This window comes from Callorhinchus milii, unplaced genomic scaffold (genome assembly GCF_018977255.1).
Source record: "Callorhinchus milii isolate IMCB2004 unplaced genomic scaffold, IMCB_Cmil_1.0 Scaffold1, whole genome shotgun sequence".
Taxonomy (NCBI): Eukaryota; Metazoa; Chordata; class Chondrichthyes; order Chimaeriformes; family Callorhinchidae; genus Callorhinchus; species Callorhinchus milii.
In genome coordinates, this window is record NW_024704742.1 from 26,423,921 (window position 1) to 26,433,147 (window position 9,227).

Consider the following 9,227-nt stretch of genomic DNA (forward strand, 5'->3'; position numbering starts at 1 on the left):
TTAGCAAAGAGCAGAACGTATGCTTTTAAAATGTGGGGACCACCGTACAAATCATGTATGTGAAATCGAAATGTTCAAGGGAATGGGATTTAAAAATAAAAATCTGATCCTAGTCCGGTCAGATGTCTATATTATCGAAACGTTCCTTCACATCCAGTCTTAACATCGAGCTCCTTCTTTTCTCCCGAGGCCTGTGTCGTTTCTCCAGACATCTCACACAAGGGGCAACACAACTCATCAGCAACTCATTGCCACAGGGTTTGGCATTCCTTCACACTCAACAAGAAGTGCATTTTTATACAATAAAAGGGTTACATTAATACCATGTAATCTCCCCAAAACAAAAGCATAATAATCCTGTAATTCAACAGCATCAGCACTCAAGTGATGCCCTTAATGTGCTCCTAATGTACAGTTTATCTAAAGTAAGTCCACTCTCCTGATGGCAGTACATTAAAGAAAATTATTGTAAATAATAAAGGGACCATTAACAGTGTTCTGCTCTTAAAAATAAATGAAACATGTCCAGAAATGTGAAGAGGGAAGAGTTTAGGTGATGCACTCAGCTTTTCCATCTTGTTTTTCCATCTTCAGGACCTGGATTTGACTCCAGCCCAGCCAGTCTCCTTGTTCAACCTTAATAATAATCCTTGCATTTGATATAGAATATAGTGCCTTTCACTAACAGTGAATCCTGTGAAGCACATTATGAGACGTCCTGATAATGCTTCACAGGATTCACTGTAAGTGTACATTAAACTCCTGATAACCATGTCTTAACTTGTTATTACCGCTTAAGTCATCATGCTGTCAATATCCCGGCCGCATTTATTTATTTATACATATGCCTAATTCGCCGCTCCTGATAACTGGTCACTGAGCCCGTTTCCCTTGGAGCAACGAGTTATCAAACGTTTATTGTAGTGACTATGTATTTGTAGGCAAGCACAACACCCAATTTGCACACAGCAATGCCCCACAAACAACCATGAAGTGAATGACCAATTGTATCTGGAGGATTGTTAGCCGGGACATCGGGAGAAACTGCCAACACATTTCAAATAGGGCCATGGGATCTTTAACATCTATCTGAACAGAGAGAAGGAGCCTTGGTTTAAAGTCTTACTGTGCCTTGACAGCCTTTGTATAGTCCCTAGTCAGCATAGATTCACACAATGGCTGTCCAGATTTCAACGTAAACTGTGATTCTTAGATGCCACATGGTTTATGTGGGAAATTGAGACGATTTTACACTTTGCAATTTTTTTGTGGCCCACACTCTTACCTGTCCTGGGCATGCTTGGCAGTCACACTTCATAGCCAAAGGCAGACGAATGCTCCCTTTCCCCAGCATCGATGAGGGAAAAACAAAATGATCTTTTCCAAACACTTCCCATTCCTAAAGGTTCATCATAACCTGCAGCATTGCACATTGTGGTGGGGCTCCAATGAGTTAATTGATAAGATGGTGGATTCACACCTCGAGCAATGAATTGCTGGGACAGAGGGAGGGAGCAGACATGATGTCAGTGGGAAGGAGGTAAAATTGAACTAGAGACGTCTCTAAATAACTAGATATACACAGAGCAGCTAAATGTAAATATAAAAAAACACCCGCCGGGTTCACTGTGATAGTGTGTGCAGTGTATTATTGTTCACCACGTCTTCAATTGTTGCCAGAAACATTACAGTGAAGCAGGTGGTATTTGTACTCTTGCCATCAGTATTTCATTAATAACTGAAGAAGCATTTTGCCCTGTGTACATCTACAACACTGACCCATGGCAGACTGTGCTCCATGCTCTAATCATACCTTTGGTGATCCAGGAACCTGCTTTCATTTCAGCAGCACATAAAGATTTCTGACAGCTGGAAAATTACAGTACTACCATTAATAACAATATTTTTAACAGCAGATATATCAGTCACCATTATGTGTGTGTGTGTGTGTGTGCTCGTGTGTGTAGTGTGCATGTGTTTCCCATTTCAACGTCCCATCTACCTTTTCAGGAATTGAACTGGGACTGAAAGGATTGCTCTTAACAGAGCCAGAACAGACATGATGGGATGAATGGCCTTCTGTTATGTGAATTTCTATGGGTCTAGGTGGAAGCTAAAGATCGCATGGCACTATTTGAAAAGAGTAGTGAGTTTGTCCCAGTGTCCTGGCCAACAATCCCCTCCCCCCCGATAAAATTGGTCATTCACTTTGTGGCAATTTGTGGGACATTACTGTGATTTTCTTTCCAACATGTATTTTCTGACCAATTTCAGTGGTAGAAATAAAAAGTTGCATTTCTCAACGGGATGTGATATGGCTGTTTTTCTCTACCCATTGCGGAAGTGTCACCGTTCCGTTCTAAACATTTGTAGGACTGCACTGCATAACAAGCACAAATCCTAGAAACATAGGAACAGGAGTAGGCCATTCAGCCCTGGCATCATTCTGGTGAATCTGCGCCCTTCCTCCTCCAGGGTTAATATATTGTTCATTATTAATATGTCAATGCAGACAATACATGTTTACATAGATAATTCAGCACACTGCCAGTAAGTTTCAGAACAGATATGTGGTTTATCTGATCAGATGAGAAGTCTCCTCCATTGGTTGATACTGACTGAATGGGGCTGTATGATGAACCTGCAGGACCATCTTTCTTCAGATTAAAAGGTAATCTGATTGAGATAATAATAAAGGGAATTCACCAGTGAGATATGACACTTGCTTCTGGTACAGGGATCCAGAGAATACAAGACAACAAGAAAACAAAACAAAAAGAAGAAAATCGCAGAACAAACCCCAGTTGAAAGTGCGATCAAAAAAGATGGCTTTGCACAGAGATTGTGGAATGCACAGCCCCACAAGGCAGCAGATGCCTAGGGGAATGGTATAAAAAAGAGCTGCCACCCACTAATAAAATGCCATTTGGCTCAATGAATAACAATAATAATTCTTACATTTGGTATAGTGCCTTTCACGTCAAGAAAACATCCCAAACGTATCATGGCATATGTATAGTGTGAGGTGGAGTGACTGTGTTTTTCTTCAGCAAATTGTCTCCTCCTGTTCAATATTTTAATATGATTGAGAAGGATTGGAGAGAAAATACAAATTGGATTCTTTCGGATCGTTATTTGTGACGGGACTCTTCATTCAAGGGAATATTACTGCTTTAAAGCCACTTCACCGGCTGTCAGATCATCGCCTGGGTTTGCAGAGAAGGCTTGTAAGTAGCTTTTATCTCTCTTCTCCTCTCCGCCTTGAAAAGAGCTCACCACTTTAATTGGCTTTGGTGCTTAAATTGCAAATATGGTGTCTGCACCAGCAGTCTGTCACTGAAAATGTTAGGAGTATCAGCACTGTTATTCCCTCAGTGTGGACATCACATGGTCACCACTCAATGTATCTCCACAGTCAATGACAGAGATCAGCAAAACTAAAAACACGTTCAAACTAAATTAAAAACTTTCCAAATCACTCAGAATATATCATAAAAACTAACAAATACAGAAGGATCTCGGGAGCGTAGGCCCATCTGCTTACAGTGCTGCACAATCTTCTAATCTGTATGGTTTAGCGTTGTAAATTGTGAAGTCTGTATGGTCTAGCATTGGTAAAATCCTGTCTGAATTGCCTAGCAGGAATAAATCATCTGGTCTGTGCTAGTGGAGACCTGTAGTCTAGCGGTTAGCATGCTCGCCTCACAAGCGAAAGGACCTGCGTTCAATTCCCGAGCAGGATGAAACCGAAGGCAAGTTTCCTTACTCCACATGCCTGTTTACCTGGCAGTAATTAGGGACCCGGTTGCTAGTCGATCGGCAGATCGCTTTTCTGGGGGTTATAAACTATCCAAAAAAGTAAATAAATTTGGTCACTCAATCCATGACTGTTTGTGGGACACTGCTGTGCGCAATCGGCTGCCGTGTTTACCCACAAAATATAGTCAATTCACTTTACAGTGAAGCGCTTTTAGATGTCTCAACGACACGATAAGACACTATATCAAATGCAAAAATTATTATAAACTCCAGTGAAGAGTTTGAGTCATCCCGAGAATTTAACAAGACACTGTATGAAATAAAAGGATTATTATGATTTTAGATACGAGTCGCTTCTGCAAGTGCCATTGGAGATATCCAAGCCTATCCTGTCCACACTGGAAACTCACCTATACTCATAAATTACAATGCAACACCATCAAGTGCATTCACCTGCTGAACCCCTGCAGGAGAGAGGTTGTCCGATTTGCTATTTAAAATGTGGAAATAAAAAAGAACAAGCTGGTATTTTTATAGCACTTTATCACATTGAAATGTCTCAAAACCATTTTGGTCACTTCATGACTTGCAAGTCGGCCATGTTTTAGCACACAAGAACAAAATAGTCAACTTCTGGGATATTGACTATTATTATTAATAATTAATATCATTTATAATAATTAACAATAATAGTAATCATTGCATTTGATAAAGAGCTTATTGTGTCATGGTTAAGTAAATGTTGGTTCCAAATTCCAACTATAAGTAAACACACATTATAATGAGTCTTATAGCTGTTCTGTTCTAATCTGCAAAATCGTTGGAATGGGATCTTTAGTATCCATTGAACAAGACCTTGGTTTAACTTCATACCCAATGAAGGACACGTCTGACGATATTGAGCTTCCCCATTACTAGACAGGAGAGTCATCTTAATGTAAACATGTTATATTGAGTGAGCTGAAAGATTTGATAGTATTGCGGTCACTTTCTTTGCTGTGGCACAACTGAGCAACATCTGTGATGTTTGGTTGCCCAACAAAAAAGCATCACTACACAAACCATGCCCCAGTAATTACTGTGAATTGTTATGAAATGGTTCAGTGTTGTGAGCTGGTTCAGTATTTTGAGATGGTTCAATGTTGTCAGATGGTTCAGTTTGTCAGATGGTTCAGGTGTTGTGTGATATTCTGGTGTCAGAGGTGCTAATACTACAATTTCTTTCTTTATCTTTATCAAGGAAAGATCTCCAAAGCGGGTTTAATTAAATGATACATGTGTTGTGCTCGGGAAGGAAGCGGTCTAGGTTTAAAGTTTCAATTTCAAATGCAAGGATTATTATTATTATTATTATCATAATTTGCATTACACCCAGCAACATCACGGCTCACTCACAGCCCTCCGTTGGGAATCTGTGACTGGCTGTGCCTTCACCATTTCGATCTTCAGGCGCTGACAGCATCAGCATCCAAGGCTGCACTCTCCACCTCTCAAAGCCAGTCAGGAACCTCGGCGTTCTGTTCGACCCTGAGCTGTCCTTTCTTCCTCATATCCGCGCCACAACTGGCACTGCCTTCCATCACCTCAAGGCTGGACTATGGGAGCTCTCTCCTCGCCGGCCTTCCCGGCACTTCCCTCCACAAACTGCAGGTCATTCAGAACTCTGATTGTTGAACAGTTCACCAGGAGATAGAAACTCATTTATGTTTACAAATATATGACAATGACTGGAATCTGAGTGATGAATGGGCTGGGAATGGACAGCAGCTCAGTCAGCCTCTGAATGAGACATTCACAGGCGAGAACCTTCCTCAGTACAGTGTGTGAAGAGTCACACCTGAAACATTGCACCTTACTTACTTAGTCCAATGCTGCTGTGAGCTTGTGTTTTTTTTAAAAACAGAGATTTTTTAATATATATATTATAATGTAACATTAATAATTAAATTTTAATATATATGTGAATGCATTTAATTTGATGTACAATTTGAAACAATTGTGTTTCTTCAGGGTCTTATTACAAATATTGCTTCTCAGGTTACAAAAGTGATCTCATGGGAACAATAACATGTCTCCTGGCAATATTAAGTAACATCCCAAACCCTCAGGGAGTACCTTATTGTTATTGTTCTCATTAGGGATTTCAGGGTAGGGCTTTTTAAAAGTCCTATCATCACATTTAATATTCTCTGGTCTCCTGTCTCAAACATATGTGAAATTTCTATTTCTCTTAATATCCTTTGGTATAGATTGCATGGTCAGGCTTATTTTAAAATCAAATCAGCCAATGCAAAAGTGACACCACCATTCCTGAAACTTAGGGCTCTCTCACTCTCAAGTAGGTTCATACCCACATCTTCTGAAATGGATTTTTGCAGCCCTCTTCTGGCCCCCCCCAAAAAAAAATTCCCCTCATCTTAAGGTGCTGACACAATGCAGGGTACAGTTCTGATACCTTAACTAAGTGGCATTCTTCATGCGTGAGCAGTGCCAGCAATAAACAGCAGTCTTTTTCATCATTAGGGCTATCACAGCTGAGCCTGATTTTATCCTCATTCAGTGAGCAACACACATTTACAGAAACATTCCTTCCATCAATGGTCACTGGATAGCAATTAGGAACAAGAATCTGGTCCGATTTTCCTCCTCTCTAACCCACCGATGTCATTTTAGTTTCTGCACCTCTTCCCAGACTGAGCTCAGCCAATTCAGCAAAGGCCAGGAATTGAAGCTGTGGTCTTCTGGTCCGTGCGGCAGTTACGCAGCAAAAAAAATGCAACTTTAATGCTGCTCTGTGTCATTCGAACAGGTTGTAGAAAAGCGTGAAAGTCACAATAATGTATGTGTGTGTCAGTATGGCTCAGTTGGTAGCACTTTTACCTGAGATAGAGGTTGTTGGATCAAGCCACATATCGGGACTTTGAACTCTCAGTCTAGATTGAGACTCCAGTGCAGTGCTGGAGATGTGCTGCTTTGTAGTCCTTCAGATGAGATGTTAAACTGAGGTCCTGTTCACCAGTTTAGATAGACGTTAAAGATCCCACGGCAATGTATGAAGAGAAGGGAGTTTCTCCCATTGTCCAACAATCCAAATTAGTCATGCATTCACTTCAACACTATTTGTGGGATATTGCTGTGCATAAATTGGCTCCCACTTTTGCCTACAAGTACATAGCTCCTACACTTTGCAGCAAGTCTTATGAAGTAAGATTCAGCCACTACACCCCGAAACTCTGGAACACTCTCCCTCAACTTCTCTGCTTTGCCCGCTCTCTTTTTTCAAGACCCGCCTGACAACCTTCCTCTTCGACCATGTTTACGGCCACCTCCCCCACCCGGCTCGGAGTCAGGCTCTGCCACTGTTAAGCATTCTGAGACGCCTACCCTGCGTGGAGGGCGCTATATAAGTGCAAGTTATTGAAGTGCTTTTAGATGTTCTCTGAAGTGAAAGGCACCACAGTACAGTATCGTGAGTCGTCTTAAATAGGATCTCTTCTTCATGGCTATCATGGCATTTAACAGAGGCCCATCAAATGTAACAATCTCTTATTCTGGCTACAAAAACAGAAGTTGCTGGGAACATTCAGCAGGTCAGGCAGCATCTATGGAGAAAGGAAAGTGAGTCAACGTTTCGGGTCCACGACCCTTCGTTAGAACTGTATCCTACTCTGGCTCTCATTTAATCTCAATTCATTGTCTTGAACTAAAATTGGTGAAGGCGAGCGAGCGGGACTAAATATAAATGTTATGTCTGGCGGAGGAGGAGGAGGAAAATAATACCATAGAAGCCTCGAAAATATCATATCGTCCACCTGAGTTCTGAGCGAGAACATTGTAGTTAGTATTAAATATAGTACAATAATTCTGCTGTAACTTAATTGCTCCCTGAAGATTTAAGCCAGTAATTTTACACAATGAAGTGAAGTTATACCTACTGAGAACAGTGCTACCAATAGCTTCAGAAACCACTTCAGTTTGTGTCAGGAAGCACAAAACACCACCATCTGCTGTTTGATTGAAGCATATTCAAGCTGAACTGGTGCTCAGCACAACATATTGTAGAAAAAGATAATTGCATCAAGCACTGAGGTCAGTTTTACAGTAGCACATTGAAGGGTGAAAGCAATAATAAAAGAATCCTTGCATTTCATAGTGTCTGTCTTATTGTGTCAGTCAAACATGTCAAATACATTCACAGGATATACTGTAAAGTGCAGTGACTGTGTGCTTTGTGAGCAAATGCAACCAATTTGGAAGGGCAGACCAGTCACTGGGAGCAGGGATTTATCCCACTCAGCTCCTGTTAACCCTGCAAGGCAACGGGTAGGATGGTCTGAGCTGGAGGGTCAAACAGTAGAAAAGCTTAGCAAACAACGATATCAATGGCAAGCTATGTGGTTTCAGCTGGTTAGGCTCCAACACTACCCCAGCACACTATGTGGCTCCCAAGCCCTAGCTCTTGCCAACCTGCTCGCTGAAATTAGGTAAGCAGAGTGCGCCTACCATTCCAATAAACATCTCTGGAATTACCATATGTAGGTGGGATGCATGGAATTCTCGGTCTGGTTTGGATACTCTTAAGCACAGTATTGGGATTCCGCATGTGTTAAGACACCTGGCTAACAAAAAAAATACAGCCATTAAGTGAATGACCAATTACATCTGGTGCAATGCTGACTGTCCCCTGAGAAAATCTTTACAATGGTAAATTCTCGTACCAGGAGAGATTAAATCTTTCATATCCATGGTATTTCCATTAGGTGCAAGACCATATGGCTATGTTCAGAATATACTCGATAAATTCTCCAGTAAGTTGTCAGAACAACGATGATTGAAGCTGAACGCTCAGACAATGGAAATTGAAACAGAATTCCCATGTTAAACCTTAGGTTATATCTAGCAGCTCTGTGCACAGACCTTTATAAAGATGCAGTCACAAAGGCGTACTTAACCGTTATTTTTTTCTAAAAAAAGTTTATTGTACTTTACCATACTTACAATAAAAATAAATATACAGTACTTTTTAATCCAACTGTTCAATCAATTGCAGTACTTATACAGAAAACACTTTGTGTTCTTAATCATTTAGTAAACATTGAAAACATCTAACATAACAATTTTTAGATCTATAAAAAACAAGTCAATTTTAAAATACACATTCTACAATATGGTTTATATATGAAAGTGCAATTAGAAAAATTCCATTGCTATAGCACCAACTGGAAGTAATAGAGAAGATAAAGCAGTCTGCTGGAAACCTTGCTTTCTGGATTGGCAACAAAAATGCAACGCTCCTCTTAACAGTATGGTAGCTTAGCACAATACTTTTTATGAATCACTAGCATTACATTAGAATAATAAGTATGATACAGATGTACGTAACTGGACAAGGCATGTGATGTATAGCAGCAAATAGCGCAAGTACTGTACAATCGTGAACATCACATTGGCTACAGGTTTAAAAAGCC